At 44.3% G+C, this 17,268-nt stretch overlaps 1 protein-coding gene across 9 annotated transcripts in view; it reads right to left on the minus strand.

Moving 5' to 3' along the window:
- The window catches only part of LOC137340046 (arginyl-tRNA--protein transferase 1), a 200,275-nt gene that overhangs the window by 97,041 nt on the left and 85,966 nt on the right, over nt 1-17,268 (minus strand). The window lies entirely within an intron of this gene.

Below are 17,268 nucleotides of genomic sequence, written 5' to 3' on the forward strand. Positions count from 1 at the left end.
CAAGTCAACTTTGAGACTTGATCCACAACTACCTGGTTTTGCTTCTCTCTTCTCCCTCATCCAATCTTTTCTCAAGCTGGCAACTCATACTCTTGTGCTATTCATGGGCACCATACAGCTCTCCAATATCTCGTCAATGTGGACGAGAGGTCCACAAGTGATGGAAGAGGACACAAAATGTTGATTTGTCTGTTTTCTCCACCGATGCTGAATGTTACCTGCATTTACTGTTTTTGTTTGATTTCCAGCATCTGCAGAGTTTTGCTTTTTGTTATATTGTTGGAAAAGTAGTCTGGATGTAATAAAGGTGTGGGATGAGAGTTTCAGTGTTAGTGGGGGTGAAATAGGGGCATGTTTTAGAGGGAGAAACAGGTAATCTTGGCAACATACTACACGTGGAGGTTGAAGCTCAGTTAAGAGTCGAGCAGGACAAGGAGGATAAAAGTACTTAACAACCTAATTAAGAGTTAAAATTTGAGCAATTTTGTTTTTAGACGTTAAAACCTTTCTTTAAACAAAAATCTTAGAAACACGAACTGCTCTCAACAAGAAACATGTTTATTTTAAACATCTGTTTATCACATGCTTAAGACTATTTGAATAATGTAAACCAAGAAACTATTTAACGTATATTTAATTATTGAGTTTAAGCCCTGAGAAACTGCAGTACTTCAGTTGGAAATTTTAATGAATGTTGCATGCTTCAGACTGGTAACTAAAATTATTTTACACAACCTACTACTGAAATGTAAAATAGTGAAGGTGCATTATTGGACAACATTTCCTCAATTAAACTTAATCAATAATTTCAGTTTGACACTCTTGGGCAGCATAAGAACATTGTTTAGTCTCAAATGCAAGACAATTAATTAAGAAAGATGTAGTGAGAGTGTGCATTGCGTGTCTCCCTTCTGCATGCTGAAAAAATGATACTAGGGACCTACTTTAGCCTGAAGTGGAAGGGGGAAGGAAGTAGGCAATAAATTGGTGGGATATGAGCTGAAGCCAGAGCAAATGAAATGTACATTTTCCTTTTCTTTTAGATCTGAAGGTGATTCAGTCAGCAGAACATTTATTCTTTATTAACAATTGCTTAGAAAATAGACCACGTACATTTGCAGGGCACTGCATACATCAAGCATTAGATGTGCTAAAGTGAGTCTTTCACACAAGTGTTTAAATAATTCAGAGTGTGACCATCATTTGCTATAGTCTTGATCTAAACAATAATTAAATTCTCAGAATTCCTGAAAAAGCTAGTTCATTTGCAGACTAGATGCACATGCTCACATGAGCAAACGTAAAATTTGAAAAAAATAAACTTGGACTGAAAAGTAACATGGCACCAGATATATGCTGCTTGCATCGATCCACTAGATTGATGGGCTAAATGGCCTTTTCTGATTTAAGAAATAATGTCCGGCCATGTGCAGAAAATAATGAAGCACAAAACACCACTTATGCGCCTCTAGCCAAGCTGTTCCAGTACAGCTACAACACTGGCATCTACCCGACAATGTGGAAAATTGCCCAGGTATGTCCTGTCCACAAAAAGCAGGACAAATCCAATCCGGCCAATTACCACCCCATCAGTCTACTCTCAATCATCAGCAAAGTGATGGAAGGTGTCGTCGACAGTGCTGTCAAGCGGCACTTACTCACCAATAACCTGCTCACCGATTCTCAGTTTGGGTTCCGCCAGGACCACTCGGCTCCTGACCTCATTACAGCCTTGGTCCAAACATGGACAAAAGAGCTGAATTCCAGAGGTGAGGTGAGAGTGACTGCCCTTGACATCAAGGCAGCATTTGACCAAGTGTGGCACCAAGGAGCCCTAGTAAAATTGAAGTCAATGGGAATCAGTGAGGAAAACTCTCACAGTGGCTGGAGTCATGCCTAGCACAAAGGAAGATGGTAGGGGTTGTTTTCGGCCAATCATCTCAGCCCCACGGCATTGCCGCAGAAGTTCCTCAGGGCAGTGTCCTAGGCCCAACCATCTTCAGCTGCTTTATCAATGACCTTCCCTCCATCATAAGGTCAGAAATGAGGATGTTCGCTGATGATTGCACAGTGTTCATTCCATTCGCAACCCCTCAAATAATGAAGCAGTCCAAGCCCGCATGCAGCAAGACCTGGACAACATCCAAGCTTGGGCTCATAAATGGCAAGTAACATTCGCGCCAGACAAGTGCCAGGTGATAACCATCTCCAACAAGAGAGAGTCTAACCACCTCCCCATGACATTTAACGGCATTACCATTGCCGAATCCCCCACCATCAACATCCTGGGGGTCACCATTGACCAGAAACTTAACTGGACCAGCCATATAAATACTGTGGCTACAAAAGCAGGTCAGAGGCTGGGTATATTGCGGCAAGTGACTCACCTCCTGACTCCCCAAAGCCTTTCCACCATCTACAAGGCACAAGTCAAGAGTGTGATGGAATAATCTCCACTTGCCTGGATGAGTGCAGCTCCAACAACACTCAAGAAGCTCAACACCATCCAGGACAAAGCAGCCCGCTTGATTGGCACCCCATCCACCATCCTAAGCATTCACTCCCTTCACCACCAGCGCACAGTGGCTGCAGTGTGTACCATCCACAGGATGCAATGCAGCAACTCGCCAAGGCTTCTTTGACAGCACCTCCCAAACCCGCGATCTCTACCACCTAGAAGAACAAGAGCAGCAGGTACATGGGCACACCACCACCTGCACGTTCCCCTCGAAGTCACACACCATCCCGACTTGGAACTATATCGCCGTTCCTTCATCATCGCTGGGTCGAAATCCTGGAACTCCCTTCCTAACAGCACTGTGAGAGAACCTTCACCAGACGGACTGCAGCAGTTCAAGAAGGCAGCTCACCACCACCTTCTCAAGGGCAATTAGGGATGGGCAATAAATGCCGGCCTCGCCAGCGACGCCCACATCCCATGAAAGAATTTTTAAAAAGCATGAATTCTGCTGTTAAGATTGATTGATTTAATCTGCTTCTACCGGACTAAAACTAACTCACTTCAGTCTTATTGGAAATTTTATTTTGAAATAAAGAACTCCTCTAATAGCTCAGTGAATAACTGCACAATGTGGTATGATGCTGAGGCACAAAGGTCTCAGGTGCCGATCAGTCCATTTACAGTTATTCATCCTCGCTGAGATTGGCTGAGATGCAAATGTCCTCAGTGTCCCAGACTAAGAAGGGAGAGACTTGGGAGTTTCCTACTACTGATTGTTACCCAGGAACCCTTACTGGAAGTGCACATGACCATCCACCAACACTGCTTTGCATCAGCAAATAAAAATGTTGCACTGGACAGTAGTCTAATGTGGCATATTCCATTTAACGCCATAAGAAATTTTCTACCAGCTCATTAAGCTTTGTACAACATCACTTAGTAATTTAATTTTAAAGACAGGGCAGATGTCCAACTGGATTAATTTATATGTAGTTTCTATCACTCTTGTCCTCAATTTATTTCCCTCTGTTGCCTTCCTGAAGGTACTAGTGCTGGACTATCATGCCACGGTGCTGCCAGCACAGATGCCTCACCCACACAACATTCTTCACATGTAAGCATGATCAATGCTGGCAGGCTATTCAACTGTGGATAGCATTGCAGATAAACTTGATCCTGCCTCACCTATACAATGCTCATAATGTCCATCAGGGGTTACTGGATAGCGATCTAGAATCGGAAACAAGCTGATTTTCTCTCCCTCCCACCGCACGGGTGCTAAGGTCAACTGTTGCATGCCTATCATTGCCCTGGCAGAGTTATCCTAACTCAGCATAGGGATCAAACCTTGGACTTTCCCGTTCTATATGGTACAGAAACACACCAAGCAGCTACTAAACCATTAGGGGAACTATAGGCAACATTTATCCAATCAGGGAAACCTAATGATATCTGCCATGTATCCTCAGCGTTGTCATTTCTTGCAGCCCAACGCTTTAGAATGTAGACCGCAGAATTTACACAAGACATTGATTAGACAAGGGCAGCTCCGAAAAAGTTTATCAATCTTGAGAATCTCTATACCAGCTGATTTCTCTAATGTTATGGAGTTGCATCCCCATTTCTTTACTTTTTACTTGCAAAGGGCTTGTGTATGTGCATATTCTGATAAGTGGTTTTACTTAGCAAAAATCCAGACGTATGAAGCTACCCAAGATTTGACAGAAAGCTCTAGTCTGCAAAGACCATGCCTTTAAGACGCAAAAAACTATTTCAATAGCAAGTTTCTCACATAAATTCAATATCATTTCAAGTACACAGTTTAAACAAATGTCAACGTAAATATTTTCCAGTTATTTGACAGTTGCCTTCAACTACTTTGAACAGAAACCAGCATTTTGTTACTAGATGATGTCCTACTGCCAGAGGTTTCTGGCTAAAATACACTATAAATTAGAATGAACAGCCTAGAGAGAGAGCACATGTGCAAGAGAGAGAAAAAGAAAGGGATGGAGGAAAATAATGGAGAACAGAAAGAAAAGAAAATAGAAATAATTGGAGACAAGCAGGCATGCAGTTGGAGGAAGACAGATCATTTTTGTTGGATTCACAATGTAATGGGTGATCAAACAGAAATATAAAGAAGTATTTTCGACCAGACTGCATTGGGGACACAAACTCTGAATTGGCCATTGCATGAGATGGAAAAAAGTATATTCTATGGTGCTAAAATATTTGGGATTTTAAGACCACCCTATATGTCTGGCACACTGTATACATATTTTCTGAATCATGCACCTGCATGTTCTGTGCATTTTTCTACAAATTAATATTTTGTAAAATAAGGCTCAGCTCCCCTTTAGGTGCATTTTTCCTTAACGCTGCTTTGAAGATTGAAGTACAAAGTAGTAGACACAATTCCTCAAGAAATCAGTTGTTTTATCAAATACTTTTAGGAATAGTTAAGAATGTTTATAGATGCAAGCTAAAAATTAAAAAGCATACACTAAATTATAGAGTAAATGAAAGTTAAAATAAACTTCTAATTGCTATGTTTCCAATTCTGCAATCACCAAAGTGCAGCTACAAAAACAGATTTGTACCACCAGTTGAAACATTTTCTTCCAGAATTCCATTAAAAAGCAGCATTAGCAAGACGACTGGTTTCCCATTTGCACAGAAAAAGATAGAATTGCTCATGCAGGATTTTGAATTTGGCCCCAGAATCACGGAAATTTCGCAACAAGGCGACTTGGTCTATCACTAATTTTTTTCTGTAAATTTCAACTGTATCGATTCTGCTCAGTTAAACATAAATAATAATCAGCATTTACTGTAAGCTTAGTTGATAAGGAAATCTGGCATTATTGCTCCCGCTCCAGTGATATTTGTGTGATTCGGGCATCACGTTTGTTGCTGCCAGGTCCAGATTGCTGCTCACATCTCATCTCTCTTTTCCTGACTAATTACTCTAAGGACAAAAACTGTTCAACCGAAAATGATCATTTAAATAAATAAATTTTGCAGCCGTTCCTAGTGACCAGCAAGCAGTTTTGTCGTGTTTGTTTGGCAACGTTTTAGGAATGTTACAATGCCATGGGGTACAGTGACTAAGAGCAGCTTAAGAAAATTAGAATGCTATTCCTAGTTACTTGGGTCCTTGTGGTTTGTTTGGCAGTGTTCTGTGGTACTGTACTTGTTTTAACCTGTTCCAAGCCACCATTTATCCCAACATTATTTCTTTGTCAGTGTTTTAGGATCATTACAATAGTAAACCAGTCCCACACAGGCTATGGTAACAAAAGCAGCTTTTTAGCTGTTCCTAAACAGTGTAACATTCATTTTCAGAGTCTCTTTCTCTCTCCAGTACAACCAGAAACGTAATTCCTAGAACACCAGTATAAATGCCGGAATCTAATCTAATAAAAGCAGAACTTGACTTATTCAGTCACCATAAATTATTGCCTCTGATCATTAGGCATCAACTTCTTTAAAAAGTAACAATCCTACTCAAGAAGAGTTGTGGTATGTTGCAACTGTTTTCCATTACAATTTTAATAACAATATGGAAAAAAGTAATAAATACAGTAGCCAGTTCAAAGCTCAAAGTGAGCTGGAACTTCCATTAATTGTTAGCACATGTGCTAAAACTATTCAGTCAAGAGGAATTTGTAGCAGATATCAGCTTGCTCCTTGCATTTAACAAGAGAAGCAGAGTACAATACACACAAGCTGTCTTCTCCAACATTTATTTCTTTTAAGTAGGAGTATGATTTCATCTGAGTGACCCTCAATTTACCCGCTAGTTTGGAAAATGTGTTTCAGGACCAACATCTCAAGCTTCACACATTACAAAACACAAGGTACCTTATTTCATCCTCCCAGATTGATCACACTGAAGCTATTATAGACAGAAGTGTGGCATTTGTTCTTTGTATATTAATCAAAGCAGTGCAGAAAGCAAACTCATACCAAAGAGCTAACTGACCTCAGAAATTAAAAATCAAGAAAAGTGATGAACTGCATAGAAATACTATTTTATAAAGCATGAAAAATATTTGTATTGCTTACTGACCATTTTATATCCAAAAAAAAATCAAATCACCTCATCTGTGTTTCCCGATACTATGTCCCTCCCAATCTTGGTTAGCTGGATCATATACATCCCACAGATCTGTTCTATGCTACTCCCTGGTTGCCCTCCCAGGAAGCACGCTTGACCAGTGTGAGATAAGATTCTGTTGATCATTTTGTATTTGTCCCAAAGATGACTGGCAAAACTGACCATTTGGGGAAGACTAAATGTATAGTTACACTTGCACTTGCATATAATTGAAGTATTTTTGGATGCACGTCAATGGAAAAGCTGCAGTATAGCTGGAGAGTTAGGTCTCCATTGAGCGTCTTAATGTACTAAAGCTTGGAGGTGTGAGACCCCGACAGGAAGTTGTCTCACAATAGTCTGAGTTCACACTGTATGTATTACAACACCAGCCCACTGCGAAGTGCATTTTAAAATTCTCTTTATCCTCCACAACTTTGTTTATTTTTCAAACATTCTAATGTTGATAGAAAGTGGACACATTGGGCCTGATTTTAGCAGGGGTGCGGGTTCTCGGCTGGTGGGCAAGCGGGCACGTGGGTAACGCGCCCCGGTGAAATTAGTGGGTTTCCCGCGCGATCGTAGCAAGCAACGCACTAATTGGAGCCACTTACCTGCTCCTCCGGGTTCCCCGCTGCTGATCTGCGCGTCGGGCGGGCTGCGCATGCGCAATAAGATATGTTAGCTGGAGGCGCTCTATTTAAAGGGGCAGTCCTCCACTGACTGATGCTGCAACCAATAGCAAAGATGACTGCATGGAGCAGCCCAGGGGGAAGGCTGCTCCCAGTTTAATGATGCCTCACCCCAGATATCAATACATGGGGTGAGGAGGAGGGGGAGGACAGAGATCTTCCACCCAGCGGGCGGGAGGAAGCGGCCCGCCTCCGCCACCAGGAAGGCCTGGCTCGAGGTGGCAGAGGAGGTCACCTGCGCCACCAACATATCGCCCACCTGCACATAGTGCAGGAGGCGGTACAATGACCTCAGTAGGTCAGCCACAGTGAGTACACGGAGTCTTTCCCCTACACTCCGTCTGCCACATCACTGCCCCCACTCCACATCTCCTTCGGCACTGCCAACACAACTCTGTCACATCACTCCTCATACCCACTCAAACCTCATCCTCATCTTACCTGCACTTACTCACCTCGCCAGTACTCATCCCGCCACTATCACGCAACCCAATCCTCATACAATCTCATGGCTCTATCCCATACTCACCCTCTCGTGCATCTCTCTCACGGCCAGCCTCACTCAACCTGCCACCACCTGTGCTGCAGCCACAGGGCATGAATCACATATGTGCAGTAGGCAGCGTAAGGCAAATGTGTCGTGAGCATGAAGGGGATGCACAAGGGTGTTTGAGGGTTTGTCATGGTTGTTATTTCTATTGAATTTCAGAACAACTCACATCACACATTATATTGGCACCACTACTGCCATGTCTTCGCGAATCCTGTCCGGTTTGTGCAATAATGCCCACTCCTGGGTATCACTATGAGGACCCACCACTGATGCCACACATTGTGTCACTGCAGAGTGGGTGTAGGTGTATTTGCAGGGCTCTTCTGCGCAGACGACTGAGAGACATCGGCGATGTCCCCGGTTGCACCCTGGAAGGCTGCGGAGAAGTTCGGGAGGGCAGTGGTGACTTTGACAGCGACAGGTAGGAAGATGGTGCACGGGCCAGCCAGGAGCAGCTTGGCATGAAAGAGGCTGCAGATGTCCATGGCTACATGTCGAGTGACTCTGAGCCTCTGTGTGCACTGCTGCTCAGAGAGGTCCAGGAGGCTGAGCCTCGGTCTGTGGAACCTGTGGCGAGGGTAGTGCCCTCTGCGACGCATCTCTCCCTGCGGTAGCCCTCCCTCCTGCTGTACAGGTGGATGTGTCACAGCACTCTGTTGTGGAGCTCCAAGTGTCAGAGGTGGACGGCGTGGATGGCGAGACTGGTGAGGCTGGTGATGCTGTTCCCCCTCCGAGGAGGTCATGACTGCAGCTACGGCGGCCCCCATCCGCAAGATGTACATCTGAGGGGGTCCGCAAGGTAGGTACATGTCTCCGGACCCCGGGGTAAGTGTGCAGGTTGGTGACTTTGACCGTCAGGAGGAGGGTGGTGGAGGCCAAACTTTGTCCCAAGTGACAGAGTGGCCTCCTGCAATGGGTGAGGGTCTTCCCCCCCCCCCCACCTGTCAAATGGACCTTTGCAGCTGCCACAGGCTGACAGCTGCAACACGTCCATTTGATCTGGGAGTGTTTCCCCCAGTGTGGGAAACAGTCCCATGTTGATCCAAAATCACACACAGTCCCTTAATCAGGTCAGTTAATGACCTGAAATAGCTAAATAAATACTCTCAAGTGGCATCTGCTGGCTTTAATTGCCTGCGGGATTCCCACCAGCGGGGGCTGCGCGCGCACGCCGGCGCGTCAGCGGGGAACCCGGAAGTGGGCGGGATCGTGGCGGGATCCAGTCGGGATCCTGCATTTCACCATTTTCGAGGCCCCCCCCGCCGAGAACGCACCCGATAGCGGGTGCTAAAATCGGGCCCATTCTGTCTCCTAACATTAAAAATAGCCATTAGAGGATGGAGTTCTGTGCTTGCATTCAAATATGTGCATGTAGTGCCCAAGGTGGCTCCATCAACCACCTGGTTACCATCTCAAGCCAAATCAGAGAGTTTAGGCACCTTGGTATGCTACTCAACCCCAAGCTGAGCTTCCTTCTCCATATCCAAACCATTACCAAAACTGCTTTCTTTCACTTCCAAACCATCGCCCCTACCTCTTACCCACAGTTGTCGCCACCCAACTTCTCCCCCAAGGATACCAAAACCTTAATCCACATTTTTATCATGGGAGGTTCAACCTGCTTAATGCACTCTTTGCAGGTCTCCACTCTTCACAAATTAGAATGGTGCATCTGACCAGTCCTTGCTCAGCTCCTTGGTCCCCCCTGCCCCAGCGAAGAGATTTTAAAACACCGAACCTTGCATTCAAATCCCTCCAGGGCCTTATTTAATTTCACTTCAACTCAGTACTCTCCTCCATCCATATGTCCCCACATACACCCACTGTTTCCAGCTCTGCCATCTGTTACCACTCTAAGCAACTACACACTCTGCAACTCCCTCCTAAATCCTTTAACCTGGTCACTTCCCTCCCTGCTTTCAAAACACTCCTTAAAAACACTCATCTTTAACTGTGCTTTCGGGCTTTCCCTTTTGACTTTCTATTTCCCTTTCTCCTTCCTACTCGGTGTCCACTGTTTCTCTGCCTCGTAAACCACAGGTGTATTGCAGTATGTGAGGAATTTTATACAATTGTATGTTCTTGTTGATTGTGCACCATAAATCAGGTCTGCCAACTGTGCACTGTTCTCCACAGATACTGGTCTGAAAACAGTAGCTGCAGAATAACTAAGGCCTAGGTGAGATAGAATCATAGAAGTTACAACATGGAAACAGGCCCTTCGGCCCAACATGTCCATGTCGCCCAGTTTATACCACTAAGCTAGTCCCAATTGCCTGCACTTGGCCCATATCCCTCTATACCCATCTTACCCATGTAACTGTCCAAATGCTTTTTAAAAGACAAAATTGTACCCACCTCTACTACTGCCTCTGGCAGCTCGTTCCAGACACTTACCACCCTTTGAGTGAAAAAATTGCCCCTCTGGACCCTTTTGTATCTCTCCCCTCTCACCTTAAATCTATGTCCCCTCGTTATAGACTCCCCTACCTTTGGGAAAAGATTTTGTCTATCTATCTTATCTATGGCCCTCATTATTTTATAGACTTCTATAAGATCACCCCTAAACCTCCTACTCTCCAGGGAAAAAAGTCCCAGTCTATCTAACCTATAAGTCAAACCATCAAGTCCCGGTAGCATCCTAGTAAATCTTTTCTGCACTCTTTCTAGTTTAATAATATCCTTTCTATAATAGGGTGACCAGAACTGTACACAGTATTCCAAGTGTGGCCTTACTAGTGTCTTGTACAACTTCAACAAAACATCCCAACTCCTGTATTCAATGTTCTGACCAATGAAACCAACCATAGTTGGTGGACATTTGGAAAACTATTTCTTGAGCACTGTAGCTTGTAGGCCACTTAATAGATTCTTGATTTCACATTTTTACGGCTGGACGCTTCGTTTTTTTTTTACAAGTTTTCTTACAAATATTATTTTGAGGAGATACACAAGTTCTTTACTTTTGTCAGTTTCCCTTCTCCCACTTCCTTCAAAAGGCTGTCTCCTTGCGAGGGCATGGTTCCACAGGTGCTGGTCTCCCCATGGTGCTTATTCATGTAGTTATTATTCATGCAAGAGCCTTAAAGTGTTGGCTATGCCAGCCATCACACTTGAGCCTGATCCTATTATTGAGCAACATCCACATGTGCATTCTTTTTAGCTGAGGCCAATTATGGCACCATTACTGTTCTTCTATCTGCAACCAGTTAACAACACAGAATGGAGAATAAATCTGAGATCTTCCGGGTCTCTTTCTCTCTCTCTCTCTGTGTAATTTGACCCATTGTGTATTCAGTATACTGGGACCTACTGTTTTCCGTGGCTAACCTGTCTGAGCACCAACGACACCTTTGATTGGTGTGATGATGTCCCAGCCTAATATAAGATATGCGATTTGAGAACCTCTCATTCACTACTCACCTGATGAAGGAGATAATCTCCGAAAGCTTGTGATTTTAAAATAAAATTGTTGGACTATAACCTGGTGTTGTAAGATTCCTTACATTTGTCCACCCCAGTCCATCACCGACATCTCCACATCATGGCTACTATCGACACCACAAACTGCCGGCTCACAGTGGAGAGGATCTCCATGAAGATCGCGCATATCGACACAGACATCGACTTTTTACAGAGCTGCAAGAAAGCAGACAAGATCCCGAAAGGACTACAGATCACGAACCCACTCAAGTCGACATACAACTCAGATTACGCTGAGAGACTCTACTGTCGTACCTCTCGCACACTCCGCAACCATCTCATACACCAACTCTACAGCAGACGCCGCAACCTCGAAACCAAGATAAGAGTCCATACTCTCAACCTGTACTCAGGACACAGCAGACCAGCTACGAGACACCGCCAAACAGGCGAGGCAACGGAACTACGCTGCCTACATGAAAACCAAGAGCAGGAAGCTTGAGAAACTCGGCATCACCACCAGCATCGACCAAGCTTCCCCTGGTACCACGGTTGCAACCACAGGGAAGTCTATCGTCAATTTGTCCGACCACACCCTTCAACCAGACGAAATCGAAGTTCTCAGCCGAGGGCTCAATTTCTACCCCACCACAAAAATGGACCCCATCGGTCTCGCGGCGGACACAGAGGAAGTCATCAGGAGAATGAGACTCCGGGAATTCTTGCACAAATCCCAAGATTTCAGCAGCGAACCCCAATGAGACAATCAACGATCCGGAACAGCAGACAGAGGGATCCGCGGTACAGCAACCGAAGAAGAAAGAGTCAAACTGGACTCCTCCGGAGGGTCGCTGCCCTAAGCTTGACATGTATGCTCAAGCGGTCAGGAGATGCGTCAATGCCAGATTCATCAGCCGCCCTCACAAGACAGTCCAGAATGTCACCCGAGCACAACGCAACGCCATCAACGCTCTCAAGACCAACCGCAACATCGTCATCAAGCCAGCGGACAAAGGAGGAGCCATTGTCATACAGAACAGAACGGACTATTGCAAAGAAGCATACTGACAACTGGACAACCAGGAACACTACAGACGGTCACCCGCAGATCCGACCAAAGAACACACCCATCAGCTCAACAAACTGATCAAGACCTTCGATCCAGACCTTCAAAGCACCCTACGTGCTCTCATCCCACGTACTCCCCGCGTGGGAGACTTCTACTGCCTCCCAAAGATGCACAAAGCCAACACACCCGGACGTCCTATCGTATCAGGCAACGGAACCCTGTGTGAGAACCTTTCTGGATACGTCGAGGGCATCCTGAAACCCATCGTACAGGGAACCCCCAGCTTCTGTCGCGACACTACAGACTTCCTACAAAAACTCAGCACCCACGGACCAGTTGAACCAGGAACACTCCTCACCACAATGGACGTCTCGGCACTCTACACCAGTATCCCCCACGATGACGGCACCGCTGCAACAGCCTCAGTACTCAACACCAACAACAGCCAATCTCCAGACGCCGTCCTACAACTCATCCACTTCATCCTGGATCACAATGTCTTCACCTTCGATAACCAGTTCTTTACCCAAACACACCGAACAGCCATGGGGACCAAATTTGCACCCCAATACACCAACATTTTCATGCACAAGTTCGAGCACAACTTCATCACTGCACAGGACCTCCAACGAACGCTATACACCAGATACATCGACGACATTTTCTTCCTATGGACCCACGGCGAAGAATCACTAAAGAGACTACACGATAACATCAACAAGTTCCATCCCACCATCAAACTCATCACGGATGACTCCTCAGAATCGGTTTCTTTCTTGGACACACAAATCTCCATCAAAGACGGGCACCTCAGCACCTCACTCTACCGCAAGCCCACGGACAACCTCATGATGCTCCACTTTTCCAGCTTCCACCCTAACCACGTCAAAGAGGCCATTCCCCTATGGACAGGCCCTACGAATACACAGGATCTGCTCAGACGAGGAGGAACGCGATGGACACCTACAAACGCTGAAAGACGCCCTCGTAAGAACGGGATATGACGCTCGACTTGTCGATCGACAGTTCCGACGGGCCACAGCGAAGAATTGCATTGACCTCCTCGGAAGACAAACACGGGACGCAACCAACAGAGCACCCTTCGTCGTCCAGTACTTCCCCGGAGCGGAGAAACTACGCCATGTTCTCCGCAGCCTTCAACATGTCATCGATGACGACGAACACCTCGCTAAGGCCGTCCCCACACCTCCACTACTCGCCTTCAAACAGCCACCCAACCTCAAACAGACCATTGTTCGCAGCAAATTACCCAGCTTTCAGGAGAACAGCGTCCACGACACCACACAACCCTGCCACGGCAACCTCTGCAAGACATGCCAGATCATCGACACAGATACCACCATCACACGAGAGGACACCACCCACCAGGTACGTGGTTCATACTCCTGTGACTCGGCCAACATTGTCTACCTCATACGTTGCAGGAAAGGATGCCCCGGAACATGGTACAATGGCGAGACCATGCAGACACTGCGACAACGGATGAACGGACACCGCGCAACAATCGCCAGACAGGAGGGTTCCCTCCCAGTCGGGGAACACTTTAGCAGTCAAGGACATTCAGCCACCGATTTTCGGGTAAGCGTTCTCGAAGGCTGCCTTCGAGACACACGACAACGCAAAATCGTCGAGCAGAAATTGATAGCCAAGTTCCGCACCCATGAGGACGGCCTCAACCGGGATCTTGGGTTCATGTCACGCTACACGTAACCCCACCAGCAGGGGAAAAAAAGTTATCTGTTTTTAATACAACTGGAAATTCTCTCTCTCTCTCTCTGCCTTTCGGGTCTCCTTCTCTCTGTCTGTGTAATTTGACACATTGTGTATTCAGTATACTGGGACCTACTGTTTTCCGTGGCTAACCTGTCTGAACACCAACTGCACCTTTGATTGGTGTGATGGTGTCCCAGCCTAATTTAAGATATGCGATTTGAGAACCTCTCATTCACGACTCACCTGACGAAGGAGATAATCTCCGAAAGCTTGTGATTTTAAAATAAAATTGTTGGACTATAACCTGGTGTTGTAAGATTCCTTACATTTGTCCACCCCAGTCCATCACCAGCATCTCCACATCATGTATAATTCACTGGATAAACTCTCTATGCTACAGCAGGAGTCAGGACATTATTTTAATTAATTTTCATTATGACTCCACTTTTAGTTATGCAGTGATTGATTGCCATTAGCAATGTTCATAGTGTGCATCCGCAGAGGTGATTTCTCCTTCTCCAATTCCATGGAAATGCTAATTTAAAATGAATTCTCCACAGATATCCAAAGGCTTGATGGTAAACTTGCTAAATTGTCCAGTTATATTTTGTTACGGATACAAATGTATTATTTTGTTGCTCCAAAGAATAATAAAGCTGGTCACATATAAGAGATGAGCAAGGGTACAGCAAGCATTTGGCTAGCAAGACTAACAAGATTCATATTCCTAATGCATAAATAAGTTTATCAGAGACTTCAGGTTTTGATCATTTATTTTGGCTTCACAGCACAAAGAAAATGGGTTTGTCCTGCCATGTAGTGTAAATTACACCCTCTGACTTTTCCATTCAGTCAGTATGAAGCTCATTTTTAACACTACATTACTATAGCCGTAATGAAATCAATACATTATTGAGATATTGGGCAGAAATCTGTTTGGACACAATGGAAAAACTTCAGCATTGCTGCAAGAATAAAAAGTTTACTTCTACTTTATCTTAAAGCCAACTGTGATAGTGCTTTATTTACAATTTTTAAAAAAAAACTCCTGCTGTGATAACTTAAAATTCTTGGACAGTGATACAATTTTAAAGTCAGGTTTACTTCATTACATTTATTGAGATCACATTTTCTCGTGTTGAAGTGTTTGCATTCAAACTTGTCTTATTAAAATCAGTCAACCATAAAGCCAAAGGTTGCTGCTAAATTTTCTGGTCTATAATGCAACCAGAGTCATTAACAGGCACAAACTCACTCTCTCTCTCTATTATATATATATACACATAAATATATATATATATATATATATATATATATCTATCTATATCTATATATAAATAAATAAGTGTTTTCTTCCAGGAACATCCCTACTTCACAAGAGTTTAATTGAAAACAGTCCAAAATATTTAACTTGCTTTTTACATATGCAAAAAGCAGGCAACACTACTCAATCTACTTGCATATAAATATTAATATTGAGGAACAATTAGCAATAACTCACTACAAATATAAAGGGAGTTTGAAACTAGCAAAATCTGTATAAGACGAGTAGTATTTCTTTATTAATTTACCCTTGAAAATACCAAGGTGGCTGGTGTGGGAAGTGGAAAGAAATTGGAGCAGTGGAGGGTGCCCTGGCAATTTATTGGAGCCAAACAAAGGGAGCTTTAATCTGCTGCTGGCTCTCCCATACTTGGTCTGAGAGTACTTAATGTTGACACTGGATGGCAAATTGGTAACAAGCATTTCACTTTCCACAATAACAACAACTTGCATTTATATAGCATCTTTAACGTTGTAAAACGTCCTAAGGTGCTTCACAGGAGCGTTATCAAACAGAATTTGACAATGAGCCACATAAGGAGATATTAGGACAGATGACCAAAAGCTTGGTCAAAGAGGTAAGTTTTAAGGAACGTCTTAAAGGAGAGAGAGGTAGAGAGGCGGAGAGGTTTAGGGAGCAAATTCCAGAGCTTAGGGTCTAGGCAACTGAAGGCACGGCCGCCAGTGGTGGAGTGATTAAAATTGGGGATGCACAAAAGGCAAGATTTGGAGGAGCGCATAGATCTTGGAGGGTTGTAGGGCTGGAAGAGGTTACAGAGATAGGGAGGGACGAGGCCATGGAGGGATTTGAAAACAAGGATGAGAATTTTAAAATCGAGGCATTCCCGGACCGGGGCCAATGTTGGTCAGTGAGCACAGGAGTGATGGGTGAACGGGACTTGGTGCGAGTTTTGGATGTGCTCAAGTTTATGGAGGGTGGAAGATGGGAAGCCAGCCAGGAGAGCATTGGAATAGACGAGTCTAGAGGTAACAAAGGCGTGGATGAGGGTCGGCAGCAGCTGAGCTGAGGTAGGAGTGGAGACGGGTGATGTTACGGAGGTGGAAGTAAGTGGCCTTGGTGATGGAGCTGATATGTGGTATGAAGCTCATCTCTGGGTCAAAAAGGACGCCAAGGTTGCGAACGGTCTGGTTCAGCCTTAGACAGTGGCCAGGGAGAGGGATGGAGTCGATGGCTAGGGAATGGAGTTTGCGGCGGGGACCAAAGACTATGGCTTCGGTCTTCCCAATATTTAGTTGGAGGAAATTTCTGCTCATCCAGTCGGACAAGCAGTGTGACAAATGAGACAGCGGAGGGTTCGAGAGAGGCGGTGGTGGTGAGAATGAGCTGGGTGTCGTCAGCGTACATGTGGAATACATATTTTTTACTGAAATTCCCCTCCCCAAAAAGGACTTCTGAAAGCAGTTTTCTTTTTTAAAAAAAGGTATCCTCCCTCTATACGTTTTGTACTGTATTGAAAATTATGAACTATCCTATAGTGATCTAAAATTTATAAAGTTCATGGAGTTTGTAAAAATTTCAATAGATATAAATAGACCCTCCTTCAAAATATATTTTACATTATGTTTGGAATTCAGCCTCAGAAACCTGATTAGCCCCTTGAGGACTGTGGCAGCAAATATACAAATGCAATACATTTTTGATTTTATTCACAAATGCTGTGAAATTAAAAAGCTTCCCATATCAATTTAAATTCATAGCATTCAATATTCCAAATCAACAGAATGCTAGCTTTGTAGATATTATATGGTACACAGTAATTAGTATATATTTTTATAGCGTTAAATTCAACCTAAAAAATGTTCATAGCCACAATTAAGCCTCATTGACTTTTGGATAGCGTGTCACCAACTGAATATTTAGTGAATTAAATTCACCTCCATCGCCCCTTT

The sequence above is a fragment of the Heptranchias perlo genome, chromosome 21 (genome assembly GCF_035084215.1).
Source record: "Heptranchias perlo isolate sHepPer1 chromosome 21, sHepPer1.hap1, whole genome shotgun sequence".
Lineage (NCBI taxonomy): Eukaryota > Metazoa > Chordata > Chondrichthyes > Hexanchiformes > Hexanchidae > Heptranchias > Heptranchias perlo.